The sequence below is a fragment of the Pseudorca crassidens genome, chromosome 3 (assembly GCF_039906515.1).
Source record: "Pseudorca crassidens isolate mPseCra1 chromosome 3, mPseCra1.hap1, whole genome shotgun sequence".
NCBI lineage: Eukaryota > Metazoa > Chordata > Mammalia > Artiodactyla > Delphinidae > Pseudorca > Pseudorca crassidens.
The window spans coordinates 105,448,458-105,462,906 of NC_090298.1; positions in this window are offsets into that span (position 1 = coordinate 105,448,458).

The following is a 14,449-nucleotide window of genomic DNA, read 5'->3' on the forward strand; positions in this document are numbered from 1 at the left end:
GTGGCCCTTACCCAATGACAGGGCTGGCTGGTGACCTCAGCCCTTATGTGTGTGATCAGCCAGTACCAAAATCCTCTGGTCGCAGTGAATTTCTTCTTGACATTTTTACTCACAGCTGTTCTCAGCATCTTGTTACCTAAAGCATGCAAAAGTGGAGACTGTTGCTTGTATGTAGCCATTACATTGTTGATTAGAATAGAAGGCCTACAGCATTCCTTAATAGAACTGGAAGATGTTGCTTTGATTTGTCTCTGCTAGTCTACAGAGGATCATCTTACCCTTCTTTGAACTCCCTCCCCACTTTCCTCCCACTGCATACAGACCACATCATCTCTTCCAAGTGACATTGTTTTATGTTGCAAAAAAGATTTTGCTAGTGTACTTAAGGGATTCTGACCTCAATTTTATGGTTAGTCACAGTTGAATTATTTAAGTCTCCATATTTATTTTACCTTTTCTCTCTCTATACCTTACTATCTTCATTGTCCATGTTTGCAGTGCTTTAGAAGTGGCTTTTATTGTGACTACTTCAAATTCTTTCTAGGACTGAGAGGAACATACTCTAAAGCAATATCATTTGAGAATGATAGAAAAATGAAGAAATATGGAGTGGCAGGATTGGTGATTTTCAGTTTTGACACCTTCTGTGATCTTGATCAGGGAAATTCATTTCACTTGGCTCTAGTTTATTCGCCTGAAAAAATACTGACACTGTTCCTCACAGAATTGGCATAATGTGTAAAGTATATATTTGAAATCTCCTAATGAATGTGCCACTTACTGGAAACTAATATAAAATAACTTTAAGGGACACTGAAATATTTGTTGAAGCTCGAATTTACCGAAATTATCATTGTAGAAGGATCAAGAAGGAAGGGATATAAATGTGATTTTCTAGAATCAGTAGATTCTTACAGGATGGTGTCATTGGTATAACTATGGAAAGGATAAATCAGTAGTCCCAAATCCTGATTTAACCTGTTCATCTCTAAGATGAACCTTCTGTGTAGCTCTATTTAAATCACTTTACCTTCCACCATATGAGTGACATCTGGTGTTTCCAACAGCTGACCACATCAGAGAAAATAAGGATGGGAAAAAAACGTCCATGAGATAAGTTGTGGAAAAGTCCTAACCTTTATGGAATAATGCTGCTGTGAAAACAGCAAATATTATTTTTAATACAGGGATAATCTCATGTTAGTAAAATATTTTTAAATAGATTAATGAACTTCATTTTTTTAGAGCAGTTTTAGGTTTACATCAAAATTGATCAGAAAGTCCAGGGTGTTCCCAAATACCCCTGCCCCTACATGTACAACCTCCCCAATACCAATATCCTGCACCAAAGTGATACATTTGTTATAATCGGTGAACCTACATTGGCACATCATTATGACCCAAAGTCCATAGTTTACATTAGAAGTCACTCTTAGTGCTGTACATTTTATGGGTTTTGACTCATGTATAATGACATGTATCTAACATTGTAGTATTGTACAGGGTAGTCTCACTGCCCTCCAAATCCCCTGTGCTCCACCTACTCATCCCTCCCCACTAACGCCTGGCAACCACTGATCCTTTTACTGCCTCCATTGTTTTGTACTTTCTAGAATGTCATATAGCAGGAGTCATACAGTATAGTATGTAACTTTTTCAGATTGCTTCTTTCAGTTGGTAGTATGCATTTAAAAGCTTCTTCTATGTCTTTTCATGGCTTGATAACTCATTTCTTTTTAGTGCTGAGTCATATTCCACTATGTGGATGTACCACACTTTATCCATTCACCAGCTGAAGGACATCTTGGTTGCTTCCAAGTTTTGACAGTTATGAATAAAGCTGCTATAACCATCTCTGCACAGGTTTTTGTGTGGACATAAGTTTCCAATTCATTTGGATAAATGCCAAGGAGTGCAATCGCTGGATTGCATGGCAAGTATATGTTTAATATTGTAAGAAACTGCCAAACGTCTTCCGAAATGGCTGGCCATTTTGCATTGTCACCTGCAATGAATGAGAATTCCTGTAATTCTGAATCTGCACCAGCATTTGCTATGGTCAGTGTTCCAGAATTTGGCTATTCTAATAGGTGTGAAGTGGTATCTAATTGTTTTAATTTGCAATTCCCTCATCACATATGATGTTAAACATCTTTTCATATGCTTACTTGCCATCTGTATATCTTCTTTGGGGAGGTGTCAGGATCTTTGGTCCATTTTTAAAATCACTGTTCACTTTCTGATTGTTGAGTTTTAAGGATTCTTTGGTATATTTTGGATAACAGTCCTTTATGAGATGTGTCTTTTGCAAATATTTTATCGCAGTTTGTGGCTTTTCTTCTCATTCTTTTGATATTGTCTTTTGCAGAGCAGAAGTTTTTAATTTTAATAAAGTCCAGCTTATCAATTATTTCTTTCATAGCTCATACCTTGATGATGTATCTAAAAACACATCATCATATCCAAGGTCATCTAGGGTTTCTCCTATGTTATATTCTAGGAAGTTTATAGTTTTGCATTTTATGTTTAGGTCTACGATCCATTCTGAATTAATTTTTGTGAAGAGTGTGGTCTTTATCTAGATTCATTTTTTTTGCTTGTGGATGTCCAGTTGTTCCAGCACCATTTGTTGAAAAAACTGTCTTTGCTCCATTGTACTGTCTTTGTTCCTTTATCAAAGATCAATTGACTATATTTATGTGGGTCACTTCTAGGCTCTCTATTCTGTTCCAGTTGATCTGTCTATTCTTTCACCAACTTTCTCCATTTCATCTGTAGGTTAGTGTCTGACATTAATTTGGGGGAAATTCCCAGTCATTATTGCTTAAACATTGTGTTTGTTCCTTTCTCTCTTTTCCTGCTGCTATTCCCACTGTGTGTATGATACAACTTTTATAGCTGTCTTACAGTTCTTAAATATTCTGTTCTGTTTTTTCTGTCTTCTTTCTCTTTGCTTTTAAGTTTTAGAAGTTTCTGTTGTCATGTCCTCAAACTCAGAGATTCTTTCCTCAGCCATGTTCAGTCTACTGTGAACCCATCAAATGCATTCTTCATTTCTGTTACAGTGTTCTTGATCTCTAGCATTTCTTTTTTATTCTTTCTTAGGATTTCCATTTTTCTGCTTATATTATCCACCTGTTCTTCCATGTTGTATACTTTGCCTTTAAATCCCTTTATCATAGCTTTTTAAAATTCTTGATCGGGTCATTCCAACCTGGTGCCGTATCTGACTCTGGTTCCGATGCTTGTTCAGTCTCTTCAAACTTTGTTTTTGTCTTTTACTATGCTGCATAATTTTCTGTGAAAAGATGCATATGATGTATTGGGTAAAGGGAACTAGGGTAAATAGGCCTTCATTCATGTAGTGGTGAGGTGTGGGGGGAGAGGAAGAGTTCTTTAATTCTGTGATTGGCCTCAGCTTTTCCTGAGCCTTGTTCCTGGGCTATGAATTTCCCAATTGCTTCTCGGGTTTTAGGTGGGACAAGTTGATTAGAGAGGGCTGGAGTTGGGTATTTCCCTCCCCCCAGGTCAGTTAGGCTCTGGTTAACTAGTTTTTCCTGAGATCAAGCTTCTTAGGAAGACAGTGTTCTGTCATATTTCAAAATGGTTCATTTACCCCTTGCCCTGCTAGAAGCATGAGGGGATTTTTCTATGATATTCACTGCGAGAACCTGGTCTGAGCTCCTGGAGATAAAATTCACTAAAGCACGGAGATCCTGCATTACTGGGTCCCCCTGGAGTTTTTTTAAATTTTATTTTATTTATTTTTTTATACAGCAGGTTCTTATGAGTTATCTATTTTATACATATTAGTATATATGTGTCAATCCCAATCTCCCAATTCTTCCCACCACCACCAACACCCCCGCCCCCACCACTTTCCCCCCTTTGTATCCATACATTTGTTTTCTACATCTGTGTCTCTATTTCTGCCCTGCAAACCGGTTCATCTGTACCATTTTTCTAGGTTCCACATATGCGTTAATATACGATATCTGTTTTTCTCTTTCTGACTTACTTCACTCTATATGACAGTCTCTAGATCCATCCACATCTCTACATATGAGCCAATTTCATTCCTTTTTATGGCTGAGCAATATTCCATTGTATATATGTGCCACACCTTCTTTATCCATTCATCTGTCAATGGACACATAGGTTGCTTCCATGTCCTGGCTATTGTAAATAGAGCTGCAGTGAACATTGTAGTACATGACTCTTTTTGAATTATGGCTTTCTCAGGGTATATGCCCAGTAGTGGGATTGTTGGGTCATATGGTAATTCTATTTTTAGTTTTTTAAGGAACCTCCATACTGTTCTCCATAGTGGCTGTATCAATTTACATTCCCACCAACAGTGCAAGAGGGTTCCCTTTTCTCCACACCCTCTCCAGCATTTATTGTTTGTAGATTTTCTGTTGATGCTCATTCTAAATGGTGTGTGGTGATACCTCATTGTAGTTTTGATTTGCATTTCTCTAACAATTAGTGATGTTGAGCAGCTTTTCATGTGCTTCTCGGCCATCTGTATGTCTTCTTTGGAGATATGTCTATTTAGGTCTTCAGCCCATTTTTTGATTGGGTTGTTTGTTTTTTATTATTGAGATGCATGAGCTGTTTATATATTTTGGAGATTAATCCTTTGTCCATTGATTCATTTACAAATATTTTCTCCCATTCTGAGGGTTGTCTTTTTGTCTTGTTTGTAGTTTCCTTTGCTTTGCAAAAGCTTTTAAGTTTCATTAGGTCCCATTTGTTTTTTTTTGTTTTGTTTTTATTTCCATTACTCCAGGAGGTGGATCAAAAAAGATCTTGCTGTGATTTATGTTAAAGAGTGTTCTTCCTGTGTTTTCCTCTAAGAGTTTTATAGTGTTTGGTCTTACATTTAGGTCTCTAATCCATTTTGAGTTTATTTTTGCATATGGTGTTAGGGAGTGTTCTAATTGCATTGTTTTACTTGTAGCTGTCCAGTTTTCCCAGCACCACTTATTGAAGAGACTGTCTTGTCTCCATTGTATATCCTTGCCTCCTTTGTCATAGATTAGTTGACCATATGTACGTGGTTTTATCTCTGGGCTTTTTATCCTGTTCCATTGATATATTTCTGTTTTTGTGCCAGTACCATATTGTCTTGATTACTGTACCTTTGTAGTATAGTCTGAAGTCAGGGAGTCTGATTCCTCCAGCTCCGTTTTTTTCCCCTCAAAACTGCTTTGGCTTTTCAGGGTTTTTTGTGTCTCCTACAAATTTTAAGGTTTTTTTGTTCTAGTTCTGTAAAAAATGTCACTGGTAATTTGATAGGGATTGCATTGAATCTGTAGATTGCTTTGGGTAGTATAGTCATTTTCACAATATTTATTCTTCCAGTCCAAGAACATGGTATATCCCTCCATCTGTTTGTGTCATCTTTGATTTCTTTCATCAATGTCTTGTAGTTTTCTGAGTACAGGTCTTTTACCTCCTTAGGTAGGTTTATTCCTAGGTATTTTATTCTTTTTGTTGCAATGGTGAATGGTATTGTTTCCTTAATTTCTCTTTCTGATCTTTCGTTGTTAGTGTATAGGAATGCAAGAGATTTCTGTGCATTAATTTTGTAACCTGCAGCTTTACCAAATTCATTGATTAGCTCTAGTAGTTTTCTGGTGACACCTTTAGGATTCTCTATGTATAGTATCATGTCATCTGCAAACAGTTTAACTTCTTCTTTTCCAATTTGTATTCCTTTTATTTCTTTTACTTCTCTGATTGCTGTGGCTAGGACTTCCAAAACTATGTTGAATAATAGTGGTGAGAGTGGACATCCTTGTCTTCTTCCTGATCTTAGAGGGAATGCTTTCAGTTTTTCACCATTGAGAATGATCTTTGCTGTGGGTTTGTCATATATGGCCTTTATTATGTTGAGGTAGTTTCCCTCTATGCCCACTTTCTGGAGTTTTTATCATAAGCAGGTGTTGAATTTTGTCAAAAGCTTTTTCTGCATCTATTGAGATGACCATATGGTTTTTATTCTTCAATTTGTTAATATGGTGTATCACATTGATTGATTTTCGTATATTGAAGAATCCTTGCATCCCTGGGATAAATCCCACTTGATCATGGTGTATGATCCTTTTAATGTGTTATTGGATTCTGTTTGCTAGTATTTTGTAGAGGATTTTTGTGTCAATATTCACCAGTGATATTGGTCTGTAATTTTCTTTTTTTGTAGTATCTTTGTCTGGTTTTGGTATCAGGGTGATGGTGGCCTCATAGAATGAGTTTGGGAGTGTTCCTTCCTCTGCAGTTTTTTGGACCCCCTGGAGTTTTTAATTCTCAGATTTGTCCACACTGAGCCTCCAGCAGTTCGTTAACTGAGGGTCAGGTTTTCCTGCCTTGGCACTGGTTCCAGCAGGGGTTTCTGCTCTGGTAAGTTGTGACTGTCTTTATCAATCTGTCTGTCTCTTCAGTTTTGAAAGCAGTGGTTTGCCCTGTGACCTCACTTCTCTGATGGATTTAAGAAGCGTTGCTGATTTTTTTAGTCTGTTCAGCTTTTTACTGGTTGTTAGGATGGAGTGGCGACTTCTAAGCTCTTTACATGCAGGACTGGAAACTGGAAGTCTGAAATACCATTTTTACATCAAGTAAATGATGACTTCCTAAAATTATGACTGTGAAATTGTGTTGCAGAACAAATGCCAAATTTTTCTTTCCTCTTGAATATGCCAAAGACCCTTATTTCTTGGTTTAATAGCACACTAAGAAGGGCCTACTTTGTGTTACTGGAAATTTTCAATGATTAACATTTCTGCTGTTTTCTTTTAATAACAGGAGAAATGTGCATTTTGAAAGTTTCATTTTTAGCATTTCATGTAATGGTTTTCATGTGTATAGTGAAGAGTTTTGAAATGTATGTTAAAAAAAACCTTTTTTTACCCTTTGGGAACTTCTAGTCTAAATTGAATTTTCTTCCTTTTACGTAACAACCATTCTTTCTGGTGTATGATGGCAAAGCCAGGAGAAAAAGTATTAATGTGTTTCCTCAGTACCTGGTACTCTGTGAATGCATAAAAAGTTCTAAGATATTAAAATGCAACTATGCATCCTAAGAATAAGGTTTACAATATTTATTAAAACAGTCACTAAAATCACTGTGATCAGACATTTATTTCACTGCTTGAGTCAGTTATTATTTAAGTTGATATTTAGGTAATAAATTATTACTTTTCATTTGAGTGAGTCGAAAATTCATTCAAATTGTCCAGTTCTTCACTTTGTTTCCTTCTGTTTTTCTCATCCAAACGTGTATGAAATAATGAATGAATCCTTTCCTGTCAAGACCCTGCTGGGCAATAAATCACTTTCTATTTTTATCAGTAAGTGATTTCATTTACCTCTGATCAATGCATCCAAATATTTGCTTAAATTGGTAAGACAAACCCAAGAGAAATCAGGCTTGGATACCACTATTAACCTTTTATTTTTCTGCAGTTATTTTCAGTTACCTTGTGCAGTGGTCACATTACTTTTTGATACTTGCTATCATCTCTGCTTCTGCTATCAGCAGTGTTTTGCCCAGATTCAGCAACATATGTGATCTATCCTAAGTTTTTTTTTTAAGTATTTCCATGGCTTAAATGAAAACGGAGTAGGGTCATTTATCACTTTTGAAAGCTAAAGATTTTTTCACAATCCTTCAGCACATCAATGAGGTGGAGCTAGGCTTTTTCACAGCTAGGCCACAGCTCACAGCTTTCACTGGAGTATAATGCATTACCATGTCCACACAGATATAATGTCCCAGAGCTTTGATATTTGTTTTTTCTTAGCATCATAAAGTTTCTGTGAGGTAGCTGACATGAAATGCAGGAAGTCCAAACTCATGATAACTTGGTAGTTTCCACTGAAGGGCTTTGAATTCTCCCGGTCAGTCAGAAATCAAATGAGTTGGTTTGGTTGCAAAGCAAGAAGTGGAATTCTGCCTTAATACAAACTCAGGGAGGAGTAGAAATCTTTCCAAATGTGGAATGAAGAACCTAAGTTCCTATCATAGGTTTGTGTCTAATCAGAAGAGACACTCAGCATGGTTTAATAACCCAATGTGCACAGGTATCCCATGAACATCTGGTGTGTGCTCTCTAATCTAGCAAACATGCCTATGTGTGGCTTTCCAAGTCAGAGGAGACTCAAAGAGGTAAACGGCAGTTTGCTTTGAGCTTAGCTCAGGTCACTTCTGGCTTAGTGATGAGCATGTATGTCTGAACTGGGATGGGTTATGAAGATATGCTTGGATCTGAAGAGTTTCTTAGATATCTGGCCTTGAGATAGTTGCAAATTTTTAGTAAAAGGCAATAATTTGTCAGGTTCTAACACTCACTTTTTTTATTTTTTCTGTCTCATCTTTCACTTTTTAAATTTTTATTTTATGTTGCAATATAGTTGATTTGCAAAACTGAGTTAGTTTCAGGTGTACAGCTAAATGATTCAGTTATACATACATCCATTCTTTTTCAGATTCTTCTCTCATAAAGGTTAACCCAGAATACTTAGTAGAGTTCCCTGTGCTATACAGATCTTTGCTGATTATCCATTTTATATACAGTAGGGTGTATATATTAATCCCAAACTCCTCATTTATCCCTCTGCCCCACATTTCCCCTTTGGTAACCATAAGTTTGTTTTCAAAGTCTGTGGGTCTGTTTCTGTGCTGTAAATAAGTTCATTTGTATCATATTTTTAGATTCCACATACAAGTGATATCACATGATATTTGTCTTTCTCTGTCTGACTTACTTCACTTAGTATGATAATCTCGGGTCCATCCATGTTGCTGCAAGTGGCATTATTTCATTCTTTTTTTTTTTATGGCTGAGTAATATTGCATTGTATATATGTACCACATCTTCTTTATCCATTCATCTGTTGATGGACATTTAGGTTGCTTCCGTGTCTTAGCTATTGTAGATATTGCTGCAATGAAAACTGGGGTGCATGTATCTTTTCGAAGTATGTTTTCCTCTGGATATATGCCCAGGAGTGGGATTACTGGATTGTATGATAGCTCTATTTTGAGTTTTTTAAGGAACTTACATACTGATCTCCATAGTGGCTGTACCAATTTACATTCCCACCAACAGTGTAGGAGGGTTCCCTTTTCTCCACACCCTCTCCAGCATTTATTGTTTGTAGACTTTTTGATGATGGACATTCTGACTGGTGTGAGGTGATACCTCACTGTAGTTTCGATTTGCATGTCTCTAATGATTAATGATATTGAGCATCTTTTCATGTGCTTTCTGGCCATCTATATGTCTTCTCTGGAGAAATGTCTGTTTGGGTCTTCTCCCCATTTATTGATTGGGTAGTTTGGTTTTTTTGATATAGAGCTGCATGAGCTGTTTGTGTATTTTGGAGATTAATCCCTTGTCAGTCGCTTCGTTTGCAAATATTTTCTCCCATTCTCTGGGTTGTCTTTTCATTTTGTTTACGGTTTCCTTTGCTGTGCAAAAGCTTTTAAGTTTACTTAGGTCCCATTTGTTTATTTTTGTTTTTATTTTCATTATTCTAGGAGGTGGATCCAAAAGGATATTGCTGTGATTTATGTCAGACTGTGTTCTGCCTATGTTTTCCTCTAAGAGTTTTATAGTATCAGGCCTTACATTTAAGTCTTTAATCCATTTTGAGTTTATTTCTGTGAATGGTGTCATAGAATGTTCTAATTTTATTCTTTTACATGTAGATGTCCAGTCTTCCAGAACCACTTATTGAAGAGACTGTCTTTTCTCCATTCTATATTCTTGCCTCCTTTGTCATAGATTAGGTGACCATGGGTGTGGGGGTTTATTTCTGGGCTTTCTATCCTGTTCCATTGATCTATGTGTCTGTTTTTGTGCCCATACCACACAGTTTTGATGACTGTAGCTTTGTAGCATAGTCTGAAGTCAAGAAACCTGATTCCTCCAGCTCCACTTTTTTTCCCCCACAGAATTGCTTTGGCTCTTAAGGGTCTTTTGTGTTTCCACACAAATTGTAAAATTTTTTGTTCTAGTTCTGTGAAAAGTGCCATTGGTAATTTCATAGGGATTGCACTGAATCTGTAGATTGCTTTGTGTAGTATAGTCATTTTCACAATGTTGATTCTTCTACCCCAAGAACATGGTATATCTTTCCATCTGTTTCTGTCACCTTGATTTCTTTCATCAGTGTCTTATAGTTTTCAGAGTACAGATCTTTTGCCTCCTTAGGTAGGTTTATTCCTAGGTACTTTATTCTTTTTGATGGGATGGTAAATGAGATTATTTCCTTAATTTCTCTTTCTGATCTTTCATTGTTAGTGCATAGGAATTCAAGAGATTTCTGTACATTAATTTTGTATCCTGCTACTTTACCAAATTCATTGATTAGCTCTAGTAGTTTTCTGGTAGCATCCTTAGGATTTCCTATGTATAGTATCATGTCATCTGCAAACAGTTTTACTTCTTCTTTTCCAGTTTGGATTCTTTTTATTTCTTTCTCTTCTCTAACTGCCCTGGCTAGGACTTCAAAAATTATATTGAATAAAAGTGGCGAGAGTAGACATCCTTGTCTTGTTCCTGATCTTAGAGGAAATGCTTTCAGCTTTTCACCATTGAGAATGATGTTTGCTGTGTTTTTTGTCATACATGGCCTTTATTATGTTGAGGTAGTTTCCCTCTATGCCCACTTTCTGGAGAGTTTTTGTCATAAATGGGTGTTAAATTTTGTCAAAAGCTTTTCTGCATCTATTGAGATGATCATATGGTTTTTGGGTTTTTTTAAACACCTTTACTGGAGTATAATTGCTTTACAATGGTGTGTTAGTTTCTGCTTTATAACAAAGTGAATCAGTTATACATATACATATGTCCCCATATCTCTTTCCTCTTGCATCTCCCTCCCTTCCTCCCTCCCTATCCCACCGCTCTAGGTGGTCACAAAGCACCAAGCTGATCTCCCTGTGCTATGCAACTGCTTCCCACTAGCTATCTATTTTACGTTTGGTAGTGTATATATGTCCGTGCCACTGTCTCACTTTGTCCCAGCTTACCCTTCCCCCACCCCGTATCCTCAAGTCCATTCTCTAGTAGGTCTGCATCTTTATTCCCATCTTGCCCCTAGGTTCTTCTGATCGATCATATGGTTTTTCTTCTTCAATTTGTTAATATGATGTATCACATTGATTGATTTGCTTATATTGAAGAATCCTTGCATCCCTGCGATAAGTCCCCCTTTATCACAGTGTATGATCCTTTCAATGTACTGTTGGATTCTGTTTGCTAGTATTTTAACACTCACTTTTTAGAAGCAAAGGTTCAAGTTTAGATTTTGTAGCAACTATCTCCATTTTGTATTCCCACGGGAATATAAAAGTTAATATTTATCTCTAAACCTACTAATCTCTTTTCATCCTGAGAGAAATAACCCAATAGGCCTGAATGGAGATTCTCTAAAAGGGGCTCAGAGATACTCATTTCATGGACTTGACAAAGAATTTATTCAGCTCTCAAGAAGGTAATCACAGGGTCAGGAATGAAAAGGGGACGTTAAGTCATTTAAAGAGAGGTTACAACTCCTAAGTGTTGATACGACACTGATTCTGTGTTCTCATGGCATTTACGACTGAAGATGTCTCACAGGAGTTGTAACTTAGAGCATAAACCCTCAAATCAATTGTAAGATGGGTAAAGGTTTGTTGAGGGTGATAAACTGGTAAAAAATATCAAAGAAAATTATTTGCCTGGGCTTACAATATGTTTTAAGCACAAACTCTTTCATCTTATTTTTTTCTATGACTATAATTATTTTTATTTACTAATTTGTACTGGCTCATTGTGAATTATTTCAATCCAGAAATAGGTTTTGTAACATGCCATCAGGTTACAAACATTCGTATGTGCACAGAAAGGTTCTGGAAGGACACGCACACAAAAACCAGTTTTGGTTGCTTCTGGTGAAAAGAAGCAGGGAGGGAAGTTGCTTTTCATTATATATACTCTGTAGTGATTTTTGTTAACCATGTCCAAATATTAGGTTTTCAAATTTTAAAAAAAGAGTAGAAAACAATGACTGAGAAGGACATCATGTGTGTGCATGAGGAGGAGACAAACATTTACTTCAAAATTATAGTGCAGTGTGAGAAATGATAAAACAGATTCATGCAGATGGGACAAAGAGGAAGTGCCTAACTGTAGTAGCTATTGTTTTGAAGTATAGTTGATTTACAATATTGTATTAGTTTCAAGTGTACAGCACAGGTATTTGATATTTTTAAATTATACTCCAAAGTTATTACAAAATATTGACTATATTCCCTGTATTGTACATTACATACTTGTAACTTATTTATTTTGTACCTAGTGGTTTGTTCCTCTTAATCCCCGTCTCCTATTTTGCCCCTCCCCCAACCTCTCCCCCCTCTGGTTACCACTAGTTTGTTCTTTTTTTTTTTTTTTTTTTTTTTTTTTGCGGTATGTGGGCCTCTCACTGTTGTGGCCTCTCCCGTTGCGGAGCACAGGCTCCGGACGCGCAGGCTCAGCGGCCATGGCTCACGGGCCCAGCCGCTCCGCGGCATGTGGGATCTTCCCGGACCGGGGCACGAACCCGCGTCCCCCGCATCGGCAGGCGGACGCTCAACCACTGCGCCACCAGGGAAGCCCTAGTTTGTTCTTTGTATCTGTGAGGCAGTAGTTACTTTCTTGTAAAAGTAGGAGAAAGTATTGCATGATGGAGCCCCGTTTTCTTCTTACACAGTTAGCATCCAACTTTTTTGTAAAATAATCCTCATTTACCAGTTGGAAACATGGAATTCTGTTGTGCCTAAAACAGTCAGATTCTCATGAAAAAAGGAAGCAAATGCAAGCAAAAACCCAAGAGGAATGGTTTCAAAATAGAATACAACATTCTCGCTGTGGGGAAGAATCATTCTTTAATACAGTCTTCTCTGATTATTTTTCCCCTTTCTTTCCTTTTATTTCTAGTCATGATTCAGGCAGGTCCAAGAATCATGTTCATGGTTTGCTGCTATCAATAGTAAAGTAAGATATGTCCATGGGTTTGGTCACGGACTGTTTTTGTATTTTAAGTGAATTCTTCCATCCTAGATGATGGCCTGACCCGATGGCTCTATATCTGTGGCACTGGGTTTGCCAGCATGTGACACAATGGTGACAGTGCCATGGAAGTCAAGCTGAAGGCCATTTGCACAGTGCGACATACCTCCTTGCTTTGTGCACTTGCAGGGATTTTGATGATGTGATCCATTGTTAGAAACAAGGGGCCACTTCATCTTGACATGGACAAAAGGGGTGAATTACTGAAAAGCTTGAAGGAGTTAAGTTTCTCACAATAAACCAACAGTCTGGGAAGCATTGGCAGCAATATAATCCTTTAGAAACACATTGCTTTGGGTTTCTGTTCATTGTCTGCTAGAGTTCAGAATTCCATGCTTCTGGCAGAAAAAAATGGAATGTTTTAAATGTATGAAACATAATAGTTTATTATAAGGGGGAAGGTATTGTGTTTGTAGGCCCCTGTCTGGCAGATTTTCCTTGAAAGTTTCAGAAATCTCATGTTGAACTTTAATGCCTCTAATTCTAAAATGTACTTCAACCCCAAAGTTGCTGCATCTCTGCACTGTCACAAAAGGATGCTGATTGGTTTTTATTTTTCTGCATGTCTCATTGCTCTTTTTCTTTTCTTATAGTCTAAGAAATACTTGAAAATAAATTTATTTTCTATATGTAGAGTTTATCTCAATTGTTACTAAGAAAAATAATTCCATTAATTAATATAGTCAAAATGAATAGGAAAAAAAATCCTCTGTCTGTTAGATGAGTCCTCCTGTGACCCCTTTAAGCTTTCTAGTTGATAAAGGTGGAGAATACCTACAACAAGCCATTCAGACAATGTTTCACAATGTTTATTTAACAGCCAGTTTGCAACAAAAGCCAAAGGAAAAAGGCTAATAAAGTAAATAGGGATTTACAAAGCTTCTGAATAAGGGTGAGAATTAGATCAATATTATATTCTACACTTACAGAAAGATTATTCACTTAAAGTTTCTAAAAATTACAATTAAACACAATTTAGAATTATTCACTGACCTTTTATACTACCATTTCTAGTAGTAGAAAACTTCCATTTCAGTATGAAACTATAGCTGTTTCTGCATTCCACAGCAGATAGTGTTTAAAGGGTGCCAAGTTATTGTAACATAATTTTATCAACATTTCAACTACCTAAAAGCACATACTATATAACAATACAAAGAATGTCACCTAACCTGTGTTAATAAAGATGAATTTTAGCTTCATTCACATCAAGAATTTTGCTTAATACAATAGTAGAACAGTTTCTTAGATTTTAACCCTTCTCTCCATAAAAATGATTTTATACTGGTATGGAACACCTGTTTCATTTGAGAGAGTTTACTGGCGCTGACTGTCCTCTGTCTGTA